Genomic DNA, 14,462 nt, shown 5'->3' with positions numbered 1-14,462 from the left:
CGTGGAAATTGGTTTAATATTCAGGAAGATGTAATGATTATGTTTTGACGTGACCTCAGAAAGTCCGTTGCGGCTCAATAACCCTCCAATGTGGCCGAATTAAAACATTTCTGCAGAGAAGAGTGAGCCAATTTCCTCCACAGCCATGTCAAAGACTCACTGCCAGTTCCTGCTGCCAAGGGTGGAACAACCAGTTATTAGCTTTAGGAAGCAATTACTTTTTCACATAGGGCCAGGTAGTTTAGATAGCTCCCCCCCCCCCCGATAAATTAAATAGTCATTTAAAAACTGGATTTTGTATTTACTCTGTTTATCTTTGACTAATATTAGAATTTGCTTGGTGATCTGAAACATGTAAGTGTGACGAATACGGTACGGCAGCATTTTTCCCCAGAAGAACCATATCTAGACCATCTTTTCTAATGCTTGTCATTTCTACCCATAGTTGCACTGATGTGACAATGATGATGTCACTGCCACTGTTATGATCATAGTTAATGATTTTTTTAGCTTCTTTTCCTCCACTACCAAGAATTTCACTATCTCCTCCTGATTAAATCCTTTGCGATGCGCTGCTGGACTTGACACAGGCACACCAGAATTTTTCAGTAGTCGAGTCATCACAGTTAAAGATATCTGCGTCAATGAACATTGTTGCTCAATCATTTCAGAAACCACAACCGATGGAAGTCGTGACCTCACCCTCGTTCAGGTTCGGGCAAACTAGTAGAGGAAGAGAGCTTTAAGAGTCACGGTACAAAGTTAAGTGTAGCGTAAATGTTTCCGTTTAGAAAGGAGAGCAAGGTTTAGCCTCCCGTTATAATCATCAGGCTGCTGAGACGTATTTTTCCAAGAGAAAAGAGTGGCACTAGGCACGTAGTCATAGACTGCAAATGATGGGAACTTTCTTAATCACATATTTACAGTTTTGTATTTTGCCTAAAAATGTGTGCACACAGCCTGGCGTTGTGTAAATCATGCGGCCACTGTACTTCAGAAGAAAATGACTCCAGATTACTTAATTACTGATACAGTAGGTGTGGCATGATCTCTTGGGGGTTTTTTTGTTTGTTTTTTTGTTGTTGTTTCTTTTTGGGGGGGGGGGGGGGTGACAAAAATACAACACAGCAATGACTTAATAAAAAGATTATAAACCATTCGATCATCTTAGCGCACCAACCGCTATTCAGCACGCGAAGATCATGGGTGCATCTGACCATAACAAAGTTATTTTTGGTGTATTCCATGACCGAGTCTGCTAATAATAAACACAAAGGGAAGTGATATCTTTCCTATTCTCAGCACCAACGTCAATACAAAGAGAAGGTCACCCATGTCATATGTCTTCCACCCTTTCTTTAAAGAGTCAAATAGTAAATGAATTATGAGGAGCCACCTCTTAGTTTTAATCTGAATCTACAACTCTTCTAAAGAGTTACGGGGTGACCGTGGCTCAAGGGGGTTGGGAAGCGTATCTGTAACCGGAAGGTCGCCGGTTCGATCCCTGGGCTCTCTGTCCTGGTCGTTGTGTCCTTGGGCAAGACACTTTACCCTATCGCCTACTGGTGTTGGCCAGAGGGGCCGATGGCGCGATATGGCAGCCTCGCTTCTGTCAGTCTGCCCCAGGGCAGCTGTGGCTACAACTGTAGCTTGCCTCCACCAGTGTGTGAATGTGAGAGTGAATGAATAGTGGCATTGTAAAGCGCTTTGGGTGCCTTGAAAAGCGCTATATAAATCCAATCCATTATTATTATTAAAGTAAACCTGCTGACAAGTGTTAAAGGGGTCCTATTATTGCTGATTTCCAGCTGTGTATCTTTAATCTGAGAACCATACTAATACAGCTTGGCATGATTGACAATTCACAAAGATCCATACTTGGAAATTAACCGTAATCAAAGACTTACACCAAGTCAGGTGAACTAGTTTGCTGTGTACTGTATGACTTGGGTTTATGGGGTAAATATTTGTTTATAAGGAAAATAATAATCATAATAAATATGGTAACATGGTCAAAAAGGAGTAGGAAGAAGGATTAGCTCATTTAATCCCACCCCTTTTTGATATTTGGTAACTAATAATCATCTTCCTGTTAATGCTTTATCCAATCATAAATCCTCCCTTATAATTCTTTACATATAGTTGGTTTTATAACCCCAGTAACACACCCAGAGACGCATATTTACAGATATATATATATATACATACACATACATACACTTGTATGCTTACATAGTGTTTACCTTGCAAAAAAAAAAAACATATCTTTGAACAACATTTTTAACTGAGTCATGCTGATGTCAGTCTGTTCCACAGCTTCACTTTACACATACAGAGATACTTAAAGTGCTTAAAGGGCCTCAGTCATTACAGAAATGCTAATGTTATGTATGCAAGTTATCTTGCAGCTGTAGATACAAGATAACTTGTGGACTCGTGTAGCTACTGTACCGCCATTACCACTGTGGCTTTTATTTTAGCTTTCGCTATGAGAGGCATAAATATTCATCTTCCTAGATAACAAACTTGGGCAACACAGGTGAAACCCCCTGTCTCTTTCTGTACGTGTGCTCTGTGAGCCAGTTAATGTCTGTCTTTTTCCTTCGCTGACCTGGAGGACCACCAGATGTCAGACCACCAGATGTTGACAGTATCTTGTTTTCTGAATAGCTGCCACTAGCAAACAGAAGGTTGGGGATGATGTGCTCACAGCCACACCTGTGTTCCTGAGATGACTCCTCATTGACATTACAGAAAGCCAACATTAGAAAAAGAAGAAAAGAGTAAATCCTGAAACGTAACCATTGTACCACTGGAAGGGTGTATGACAAAGGGAGAAACATATTAGAGGTGCTTCAATGACTCCTGCCTACTTTCTTAATCAATACAGCCTCTGAACAGATGGCAACACCTTCTAAATGTCAGCAGGTATGATTGCTTCTTTGCCTACTGACCCATCACCAATCAGACCGGCTGCTTTTCAGTTCAGCCCTCAGCGTTTTTTCTTCTTCTTTCTTTTCTTTAACGATACAAACATTAACAAGAAAAGAAAAACATATGAAAAATTAAGCAATGCATGGTTTCCAGTCGCTTTCAAAACACTCAACATTCAACAGCAGATGTGCTCCAAGTGTGTAAAGCAGTGAGAGCTGCAAAGTTAGTCTCCAGGTTATATTCTCAGTACACATCTTCTGAGTTATAAACCTTAATAAAAAAAAAAATGCTGTTTTTAAACTCCCATAAGCATTTGTTACCAGTTTCACACATATCACACAAATCTAGAAAGATTTGATATAACATACTAAGTGTACTTTCAAGACACTCCTTTTGTCAGTAGCTTTGTCATCTTATCGTAGTCGAAATCAGTAGCGGCTGAGTGTTTATATTTCTCAATAGTTTGCTCTTTTTCCCAATTTTCTCAAGAAATGCTGCAATGAGTGACTGATTAAAAAAAAAAAAAAGTCCTTAACATTATGACCGACATGTCTTGCTGCCTTGTGGTGCAGTTTGTGGTTATACACTTGTGTCTTATCTCGTTTTGCTGTCTTTTTCTTTGTAATCTTTCTATCTATGCAAGATCTTACCATGCTTTGGGTGTTGCACAAATAAAGTTATTGACTTACTGATTGATGCTTCATATTTGAATGTTCTTCCATGATCTGGATGGTTGCCTGCAAATGGTGTTTGCAGAAAGCTGCTGGTTTCAGTTCATGCCAGAACAGTATATGCAAATCTACTGGCATAGATTTGAAACTTGTAGCAACCAGTCTGTCACATCTATTCATGCACCTAAACCTATATATTCACTGTGAGGAAATAGAACTGGAAGCGCAGACATGGAGTTGAACCCGAGCAGCTTTGAATCTTCTTCTGCTGAATTCCTCAAGACTGATTAAAGCAAACAAGATGCAAATGACCACAATTAGGAGTGTGAAAGCAAAGGGGGCTTTGAACAAAAAAATGCCAGTTCTATTCATTTGAAAATAAGTTTACACATCTATGAGATGTGCGTGAAACCAAAGGAATCTGAATACTTTTTGAAGTGGCTGGTATTAAGTTTTACATATAACTAACATGTTTTGTTTTGGCATGTTTTGTTCCTAATGTCCTTTTAAAATGATTCAGACTAGCTTACATCATCCAAAGCATTCAAACACTGTAATAAAAGCATTTTTCAGGGTCATCAGTGCACCTCTTGTCTGGGCGCACAAATATGCTGTTTATCTTCTTAGAACAGCACAGAGATATTCTAGGTCAAAAATAATGGGGATATTGTATATTTCAAGAGATTGTGTTTTGTTCTGTTTGTTGTTCATGGTCCTCTTTTTCCTCTTCTTTTGCCAACCGGCTGTCCCTCGCTGAGCCCAGTTCTGCCCAAGGTCTCTCACTGTTCAAGTGGAGTTCTTCCTTCCCACTGCTTAAAGGTGTTTGTTCATGGGGGATCATGTTATTTTATTGACGTAAACGGAACTGTACTGAAAATAAAAGGATGCAGTGATATAGCTGCAGTATTGGGGGATTCTGTTTTCCTTAAGCTCGAATGTGTCATTGTTGGGAAAAAAAAACTAAAATGCTCAGTAACACCTGCAAAACCCCAGGCTTAAAGCATTAAGGACGCTTGGAAGCATTTATAATGCAGTTTATCATCGGTTATCGTGGCAATTTTCCTCTTGTAATCAAGAGAGTAAATACCAGCCATAAAAAGGTGAGTCAGCCATGTTGTTAAACCTGTTCTGAAAATCTGTGCAGCTCCACCAAATTTCATGCAACAGAAATGAATCACTGCAAGTCTTACATCCATCTTATAGTGGTAGCAGTGGTAGGTAGTCTCTTGAGTGAAAGTCCTATGCTTGACAACCTTCCAAAATTATCCCAAATGCCAAATCTTCTTGTTTACCAGATGCAGCTCCATGGATGAACTTGTTTGTGCAGCACATCCCACAGATGCTCGATTGGATTGCGATCTGGGGAATTTGGAGGTCAACTCAACACCTCAAACTTGTTGTTGTGCTCCTCAAACCATTCCTGAACTATCTTTGCTTTGTTGCAGGGTCCATTATCATGCTGAAAGAGGCCACAGCCATCAGGAAATACAGATTCCATGAAAGAGTGTACATGATCTGCAGCAGTGCTTAGCTAGGTGGTACGTGTTAAGGTACATGTCAAAGTAACATTCACATGGATGGCAGGACCGAAGGTTTCCCAGCAGAAGATTGTCAAACGCATCACAATTTCTCATAATGCATCCAGGTGTTCTCCAGGTAAATTATGCACACATAGCCCGTCATCCACATGATGTAAGAGAAAATGTGATTCATCAGACCAGGTCACCTTCTTCCATTGCTCCATGGTCCTTTTCTGATGATCACATACCCATCTTTGGTGCTTTTGATGGTGGATGGGGTCAGCATGAGCACACAGACTGGTCTGCGGCTATACAGCCGCATACACAACAAACTGTGATGTTCTGTCTATTTTGACACCTTTCTGTCAGAACCAGCATTAAATCTTTCAGCAGTTTAAGCTACATTAGCTCGTCTGTTGGATTGGACCTTCACTCGACCCATTACCCTGTCACTGGTTCATCACCGTTCCTTCCTTGACCACTTTGGATAAATACTGACCACTGGAGACCAGGAACACCCCACCACAAGAACAAAAATATATATATTTTTTTCTTATTGTGTTCAAATATGCCATTGACTTGACTGCAGGGCCCTCTGATACCCTACGATGTAATCTATGCCATACAAGGAAAAATGTCCCAACTTTTTTATTCGTTTCTATTGTGGCTGACATAGCATATACATCATCACAGCCACAAGGTAATCAGCACCACAAGCATTAATGCTGGCAACAATATCGGCCACAGCTCTTCAAGATTAAGTCTAAAGCAGCCATAAGGGCGAGCCCAGACACCCTTCAGAGGAAGCTCATTTGTGTTGCTTGTATATGCAGTCTCATTCTTCGGTCACTGTCCCAAAGTTCATCAAAATAGATGATGGTCAGAACTTGTTCCCAACCTGGAGTAAGCACTTCAGCCTCTTTCCACTCTGCCACTCATGTCCTCAGACTTGGAGGTGCTCATTTTTTCCTAACCTAAAACCACCCCAGTGCAAGCTGGAGGTCACTGTTGACAGAAGTGCATCATCTGCAAAAAGCAAAGATGAGATCTTGAGAGCTTGAAAAGAAGACAACTGGACTTCTTGAGATTATCGAGGATGCATCGCCTCTCATCCAACAGGCTTCTACAGTGCTAGAACAACTGGTGGAGAGTCCCGGGTAATAAATCACTAGTTGGGGCTGTCCCAGATGCTCCTGAGGGTCGTCAACCCACTATCGATAATATGAGTTCTCACATGAGACAAGGTGTGAAAAAGGATGCAGATCATTCCCGTCACCCGGACTAATAGGTGATACCTCTGTGACACATTGCCCCACCCACCCTTATGTGAGCAAATAAGAGATCCTGAACCCAACACCCTCCAGCTGTGGAGGAGTTAAACACTCGGTGAGGACAAGCCTGACCCAGCAACACGAACTAAGGCCTTGCTGTGATTATACAGGGCCCAGGTGACTTTTTATGATATAGGCCATGCACTTAATGCTGTTTAGTAGCCAGAGCTCAATACAAGCTCTTAATCAGGTCCATCTAGTTTCAAAATAAAAATCTGGATTTTCTCAAATTTCAAGTATCTGCAGTTTGAGTTGTATGACCTGAAGGCTCTGGACGTTGTAGGGCTGTCCTGGTTGACACGCCTCTGCAATGTTGCGTGGAGATCAGGGGCAGTACCTGTGGACTGGCAGACCGGGGTGGTGGTCCCCATCTTCAAGAAAGGGGACCGGAGGGTGTGTTCCAACTACAGGGGGATCACACTCCTCAGCCTCCCTGGGAAAGTCTATGCCAGGGTGCTGGAAAGGAGAGTTCGTCCGTTAGTCGAACCTCGGATACAGGAGGAACAATGCGGTTTTCGTCCTGGTCGCGAAACACTGGACCAGCTCTTTATCCTCTCCAGGATACTTGAGGGTGCATGGGAGTTTGCCCAACCAGTCTACATGTGTTTTGTGGACTTGGAGAAGGCATTCGACCGTGTCCCTCGGGGTGTCCTGTGGGAGGTGTTGCGGGAATATGGGGTGTCTGGCCCATTGCTACGGGCCATTCGATCCCTATACAACCGTTGCAAGAGCTTGGTTCGCATTGCCGGCAATAAGTCGGACTCGTTCCCGGTGGGTGATGGGCTCCGCCAGGGCTGCCCTTTGTCTCCGGTTCTGTTCATAATTTTTATGGACAGGATTTCTAGGCGCAGCCAAGTGGCGGAGGGCTTTCGCTTTGGTGGCCTCAGAATCTCATCTCTGATTTTTGCAGATGATGTGGTTCTGTTGGCTTCATCGGGTGAGGGCCTCCAGCTCGCACTGGAGCGGTTCGCAGCCGAGTGTGAAGCAGCGGGAATGAGGATCAGCACCTCCAAATCTGAGGCCATGGTTCTCAGCCGGAAAAGGGTGGAGTGCCCACTCCGGGTCGGGGATGAGTTCCTGCCCCAAGTGGAGGAGTTCAAGTATCTCGGGGTCTTGTTCGCGAGTGATGGGAGAAGGGAGCCGGAGATCGACAGACGGATTGGGGCTGCAGCTGCAGTAATGCGGACGCTGCACCGGTCCGTCGTGGTGAAGAGGGAGCTGAGTGTAAAAGCGAAGCTCTCAATTTACCGGTCGATCTACGTCCCTACCCTCACCTATGGCCACGAGCTGTGGGTAGTGACCGAAAGAACGAGATCGCGGATACAAGCGGCAGAAATGAGCTTCCTCCGAAGGGTGGCTGGCCTCTCCCTTAGCGATAGGGTGAGAAGTTCGGCCATCCGGGAGGGGCTCAGAGTAGAGCAGCTGCTGCTCCACATCGAAAGGAGCCAGCTGAGGTGGTTCGGGCATCTGACAAGGATGCCCCCTGGGCGCCTCCTGGGTGAGGTGTTCCAGGCATGTCCCACCGGGAGGAGGCCCCGGGGCAGACCCAGGACACGCTGGAGAGATTATATCTCTCGGCTGGCCTGGGAACGCCTTGGTATTCCCCCGGATAAGCTGGAGGAGGTGGCTGGGGAGAGGGAGGTCTGGGCCTCTTTGCTTAGGCTGCTGCCCCCGCGACCCGGCCCCGGACAAAGCGGATGAAAATGGATGGATGGATGGAGTTGTATGACATCAAAAGGTTAAAAAGCCTTAATCGTTACAGAATGTAAAGTAAGCATGTTATTCGTATCTACAGATCATACTTACTCTACCACAGCTACAACTGTGGCTTTTATTTTAGCTTTCACTCTGAGAGGCATAAATATTCTTCTTCCTAGATAACAGGTGAAAACCCCTCTCTCTTTCTCTTTCTGTATGTGTGCTCTGTGAGCCAGTCAGTGTCTGCCTTCTCCCTTTGCTGACCTGGTGGATCACATGGCTGTCTGACCACCGCAGTGTTAATGTCAGACCACCAGAGATGGTGAAGAGAAACAGGAAAAAAAAAACTTAATGGGAAAATAAAGAGGTGAAAAAAAAGTGCAGAGGGAGAGAAGTGCTTCATTCAGTTGATTTTTAACTGAAAATCGGCCATGTGGAGAGAAGCTGACTGTGCACATTTAAAAAGTAGATACTGTCCAATGAAATGGGACTGACCCAGCTTTTAATGTTGCACACCACCGAACAAAGTGGTTAACCAGGCTGAAAGCAGTGGCTTGAGTTGAGATAGTGATGAAGATAGCATGCCAAATAAAGGAATTGTTCTGTGTGCAGTTCTTTTAGTTTTGATGGCAGACCTGCAACAAACATTTACGATTTTCTCCATTAATCACTGACTGTCGCTGTGTTGGATCACAAAAACTGATATCACTATGAAGACTCACATCCATATTTTGTGTGTATTTATATAATTTTGTTTGCATATGTACATACATAACATGCAATATTAGCTTTACCCCTTATTTGAATATGCAAGATTATGTGTTTGAATCTGGGATGAGTCGAGCGATGTGGGTCCGTGTGAGTGAGTCGCAGTGAGTCATGGGTGAAAACCCAGAGTCCCCTATCATACGAGGTGGCTAACCCGCTGCTTTTTGAACAGGATATTGGAGAGTTGGAATTGTTCCTCTGGAATCTGTCTGCTCTCTATTTATGGCAACCCGCTGCACTTCCTCTCCTGGCACTAACCTGACTCACATGGATGCACCGGATTATGCTTACTGATCAGTCTCGGAGTTGAATGTACGTGATGATTGTTACAGGATGAGAGCCCTGCTTAGTTTAGTTACTGCTATGACACATGATAATGGTTTGGGGGGGAATTATTCCGCTCAGTTAACAAAGGCATGCTTTTCACTGTTAGCTGATGATTATTGAAGATGCTATCAGGGCAAGTGAGAAATGTTGCTAATAGATTTTATCAGCTCTGGCTAGGTACCATAAGCTAAGACCGACTTTCAGTTGCCTAAAATAGCACTTCACAGAACTGCTGTGCTAACCTAAGCCAACCAATATATTGACTGATCACAGCTCATCGCAAATAGTTTTCATGTATATCCCATATTAATAAAAACGTTTTTAAATTTAGAAATAGGGTCGTCACACAGTTTACCTTGAACTCCAATACCAACTATATTCTCAGCACAGTCTGCAGCACATGTAGAAGATTAACATCAAAACATGTTGTGGTGTCTGGACAAAGATGTTACCAACAGATTCTTCAAGTCCTGTAAGTTGTGAGATACTGAGCACTGCAGACTGGGAACTCCCCACAAGAGCTCCAGTTTTGGGGAAGCTCCCACTCAGATGTCTAGTCATCACAATTCACATTTTTCCTGCTTCTGACACATCAACTTTGAGGATTTTTTTTTCTTTGCTACATAATATATCCCACCCTCTAACAGGTGCCATGATGAAGAGATAAGCAGTGTTATTCACATCACCTGTCAGTGGTCATAATGTTATGCCTGATCAGTATATATTGCTAGAAGTGACTTGTTGCGTCACAAAAATACTGTCATTTAAAAGGAATCTGTTACATACCTTTGCATTTAGCTGGTGCAGCCTGGTTATCTTGTGCAAAGGGTGTGTAGCCTACCTTTTCCCTGATAGCCCTGACTTTATGTTATTGCATAGCAAACTGATATTGGTAGCAAATTCCCAACAACAAAATGATTAATTTCTCTCAAAGTGACAGCTTTAACTAAAAACTAGCTCTTGCAGTTTTGAAAATTTGGCATCAGCATTATTCTTCTTTTCATCAAGCTTCTGGAATTATCAAAATATAAAATAGAGCTCCTTAACAGCTGACAGCATCACTCCAACACAAAATAATGTAAATACCACTGTCTGACCTTAACATGCTGACTGACACACCCACGGGATTGAATATATTTCACCACTGCAGCAACAGTTTAATAGAAACAGATGGTGTTTTGTATAAAGGCATTTGTTACACGATTACTAAAAATGAATTGTTACAAGTTAACAGGACTGGTTCTACTCTACCTGAGCACTCAAGCACCTTTTCTATGCTTTAGTGATTTCTATCTAACATTCACACTTTAATGCATCAGAGAGAAACTTGGGGTTAGCATCTTGCCTGAGGATATTTGGCAGACTCGAGCACCAACCTTCCAATTAGCAGAGATTAATAGTTGATCTGCTCTACCTCCTGAGCTACAGCCATCACTTCCTCCACAAGGAAAAAGTAATCTGATGGTACACTCTGCTTTGTAACAGATAACACTAAATACTGGAACTGACCCATTCCTTCTCTCTTTACTGTAAATCCAGACTACTCCCAGAGGACATGAAGGATATCGCTGTATATGATAATATCATGAATTTATACTTCATAAAAATAGTTTCAGCATCAGCCCAGAAAACACTCTATTAGTTGGTCCATTACTGTCGGTTCTATCACGACAAATATCATGTTATAAGCATAGGTATGTTACCATTTATCAGATGTCTTTTTGAATGGATGATTGAAATAAGACACAGTTGCTGAAATCTTTGAAAACCTAAAGCTTGACAGCTTTGCTGTGCCTGGTTACTGTTACTAGGATATAATCGGACAGCCCCTGTTTTGGGGAGAGGTTTAACAAATGATCCCATCTACATGGACAATTTACATTTCTCTTTTTCTCTCTCCTTTTTGTGTACAGTAAAGACACAGCGGTGGTTGCCAGAGAGAGAGAGATTGTGTGTGTGTGTGTGTGTGTGCGTGCGTGCGTGCGTGCGTGCGTGCTCATGTGGTAGCTGTGAACCTTTCGAGAGAGGAAGGAAGAGATTTTTAAAAAAAGACATCTGATTGGAGAGGATGGATAAACACGAACAGATAAGACTTTATAATTCCCTAGAGGAAATGCAGGCAGAGCCGTATGAGATTTAAAGAGTAAAGACTTCCTTTGGAAATGCCTTTTTACAGTCTTCATGTTCCCTACTGTTAAATCACAAGGCTCTACATTAATGACCTACACATGCACAGATATTACAATCATTATGGCAATCATGTGGCGTGCCCTCCTTCTCTCTTTCTTCCTCTCTCTCGTCCTCTGAATCAGCCACTCCAGGCCGCAGCTGCCAGCTTTTAATGGCTTCCAGATCTCCTTTTCTTCCTCCTTCCATTACTATTTGCTGTCTCTCTGCTTTTCTGCAGCGTCTCAGATGAACGGGCCAAAGTGGAAGTGGAAATCTGCTGTAGTTGAGCCAGTGAGTCAGCTTACAACGCACCCGTTTGAAGGGAAACCACAGAAAAGGTTGTTGTTGTTTTTTTACATATATATAAATGTATTGTATATATTTCAAACGGAAAGTCTTGATGAGTGTATTTGTTAAATATGTGTGTTTATGCATAAGAACACTCATTCAAAGAAATGCTGTTGAGGTTATTTACATTTACTGGAAACTAATGGAAGATCGTGAGTAACTGCTGTGGGACAGGATTTGTGCATACTTACAAACTGTGACATAAAGAGAACCTTATCTAAATTATTTCTACTAAAATAAGTTTATTTTTCACAGGGTGAGTATGGTGTCTAGTTACAGAAACCCAGAAGCACCTCTCTGCTTTCTTTTGGAGATGACATGGGATTTTTTGGCTTCATCAGAACATGACCTCTGGCATGCACTGTGGCGGTTTCTAGCTGAGTGTGAAGAGGCCAGCATGAGCGTCAGCACCTCCAAGTTTGAGGTCATTGTTCGCTGCCAAAAAAACATTGGATTGCTCCTTTTCGGTTGTCAGAGAGTTGCTGTCTCCAGGCCTCTTGGGGTCTTGTTCTCTGGTGATGGTAAAAGAATTAATGGATGGTTGTGGTGAAGAGAGAGCTGGGCTGAAGCGAAAAGATTCCAATTTACCAGTCAGTCTATGTTCAAGGAGCTCTGGGTAAAATCCGTAAGGATGAGACTGCTAAGGCCTCACAGAGCAACCACTGGTCCCTTTGGTACTTTTACTCCCCAATCAGTTGGAGAGTGGTTGCTCACCTTCAAAGTAAAAGTTGTGGCTTACTGTACAGGGAGAATACATCTGATTGGATCCCTTCCAAACTCATCCCGCCTTTCTACACAAATGAATTAGTTCTGATTGGATATTATCTTTCCAGAACATTTTCATCTAGTTTTTATTCACTGAGATTCATTGGGTGAATACATTTCATCATAGTTTTTGTCCTCGCCCATTAGTTTTTACATAGTTATAACTTATCGTCTTGTTTTCATCAGGAAAAAAGGTTGTTCGCAAAAATGATTGATCAACAAAATAAACACTCCCTTCTAAAAACCAAAGAAATCGCATGGAGGTTTTTCAGTGCAACACCCTACCAGTTTCAACTGCCAGCAACCACTTACCAAACGGTCGAGATATTTTACTTAGCGACCTGATCAATAATAGTTTGAGGTGTTTCGATATCTGACTGGAGGTCAGAGTTAGTTTCAGGAGTTTCAGAAATCTGGGGTGCTTTGTCAGTGCCTTCTTTTTAAGGTTTTCCAGTGAGCATGGACATTCAATCACAGCCCCAGATCCTACTGGAAGGATCAAACTGCCAGCGTTTGGGGACTGCCCAGGGGGAACTGTTGCCAGGATGGAAGTCTTAGGCTGGTACCATGTGTGTGTAAAGGGTATTTTTTTATGTCTGTTTATTATAACTTCTCTGAAGTGGATACACTGGAGAGGGAGAGGGGATTTTGAAGCTGGGGCACCATATAAGCTGTTGTTATGAATACAGTGTGTTATTGGGACTGATGATGGACAAACTCCCCATGACAACAACTGGCATGTCTGCTAATGGAACCCGACAGGTGACACAAAGCCAATAAGACCAACATGTCACATCTAAACCGGCTAACATAGAGCACACACACACATGTTCAGATTTCAGGCCACATATTTTGCCTGTGCGCACGTAGTGCTTTTAACTAACTGCACAGACACAACACAAACAGCCTGGCAGCATACCACAACTGACAAAGGCGATAGACGCTTATCCGCAAGCACAAACACGGCCTTATATCAAGTGTTTGATGACATTTTGATGGTAACAACCATCTTTGTGAGGCAGGCCAGTTTCTACGACTGTTTTGATTACTCACTCTTAGTCATCGGCAGCAGCAGCAGCACCGGCAGCGGCAGCAGCACCGGCAGCGGCAGCAGCAGCGCTGAGGCCCCATGTGCCACATACCATGACAACCACAGCAGCACAAAGAGCCCTAGTAAGTAGGACTGAGGCCTATCAATCACGTGAGGTCACTGCGGTCCAGCTGAGAGGAGAGTGGGGCAGTCACCCTTTTGTTGTACGTTGTTGTGTTGCGGCTGGTGACATCATCTTTTGTGAAGTCTGTCATTAAAGAGTGATAAATGTCCTTTTATGTGTGTGTGTGTGTGTGTGTGTGTGTGCGTGTGTAACGAGTGGAGGGGAGAGAGGAGCTTGGTCCCTCGCGCTAAAGGGCCCCTAATAGAAGGTTTTGAGGGTGTTATTGTGCGGTGTGCAGGGGGCCAGCTGGGGAGAGTCCCCAACCACAAAATGATGTCGACGATCAGTTAGTGGGAAAGAGGGCTTTGATGATGACTGAGTGGTCACACAAAAGGGATAAATAAAAAAATAGGAGAAGAGAGTAGCGCAATAAAAGCTGTGGTTTTCTCCACAAGATTTTTTTCACTACTTTCCATTATGGTGCGCTCCTGAAACTGCTGCAAAAGCTCCTATTTTTAAGCACTGTCATCATTTTTACAAGCCTTCATCAGCATGTTATTGTCACACAAGATGAAGTTAAGCGAGTAATAAACTCTGTGCACGGTCAGACACATCCACTGACTCATCTCACCCACTGCATTTGACCCGATCGCTTAAAAACCTCCCGAACACACTCACACGCGCACGCCCACAAGAACAGGAACGCGCGTTAGAGCGAGCACAGGTTCAAGTTCTTGCTTGTATCATTTATTTTTTTTAACATTCTTTTTCCTTGCA

Source organism: Rhamphochromis longiceps, linkage group LG4 (genome assembly GCF_057381845.1).
Source record: "Rhamphochromis longiceps isolate RC_006_pf linkage group LG4, R_longiceps_female_GT1.1, whole genome shotgun sequence".
NCBI classification, from domain to species: domain Eukaryota; kingdom Metazoa; phylum Chordata; class Actinopteri; order Cichliformes; family Cichlidae; genus Rhamphochromis; species Rhamphochromis longiceps.
This window is presented reverse-complemented; position numbering follows the sequence as displayed.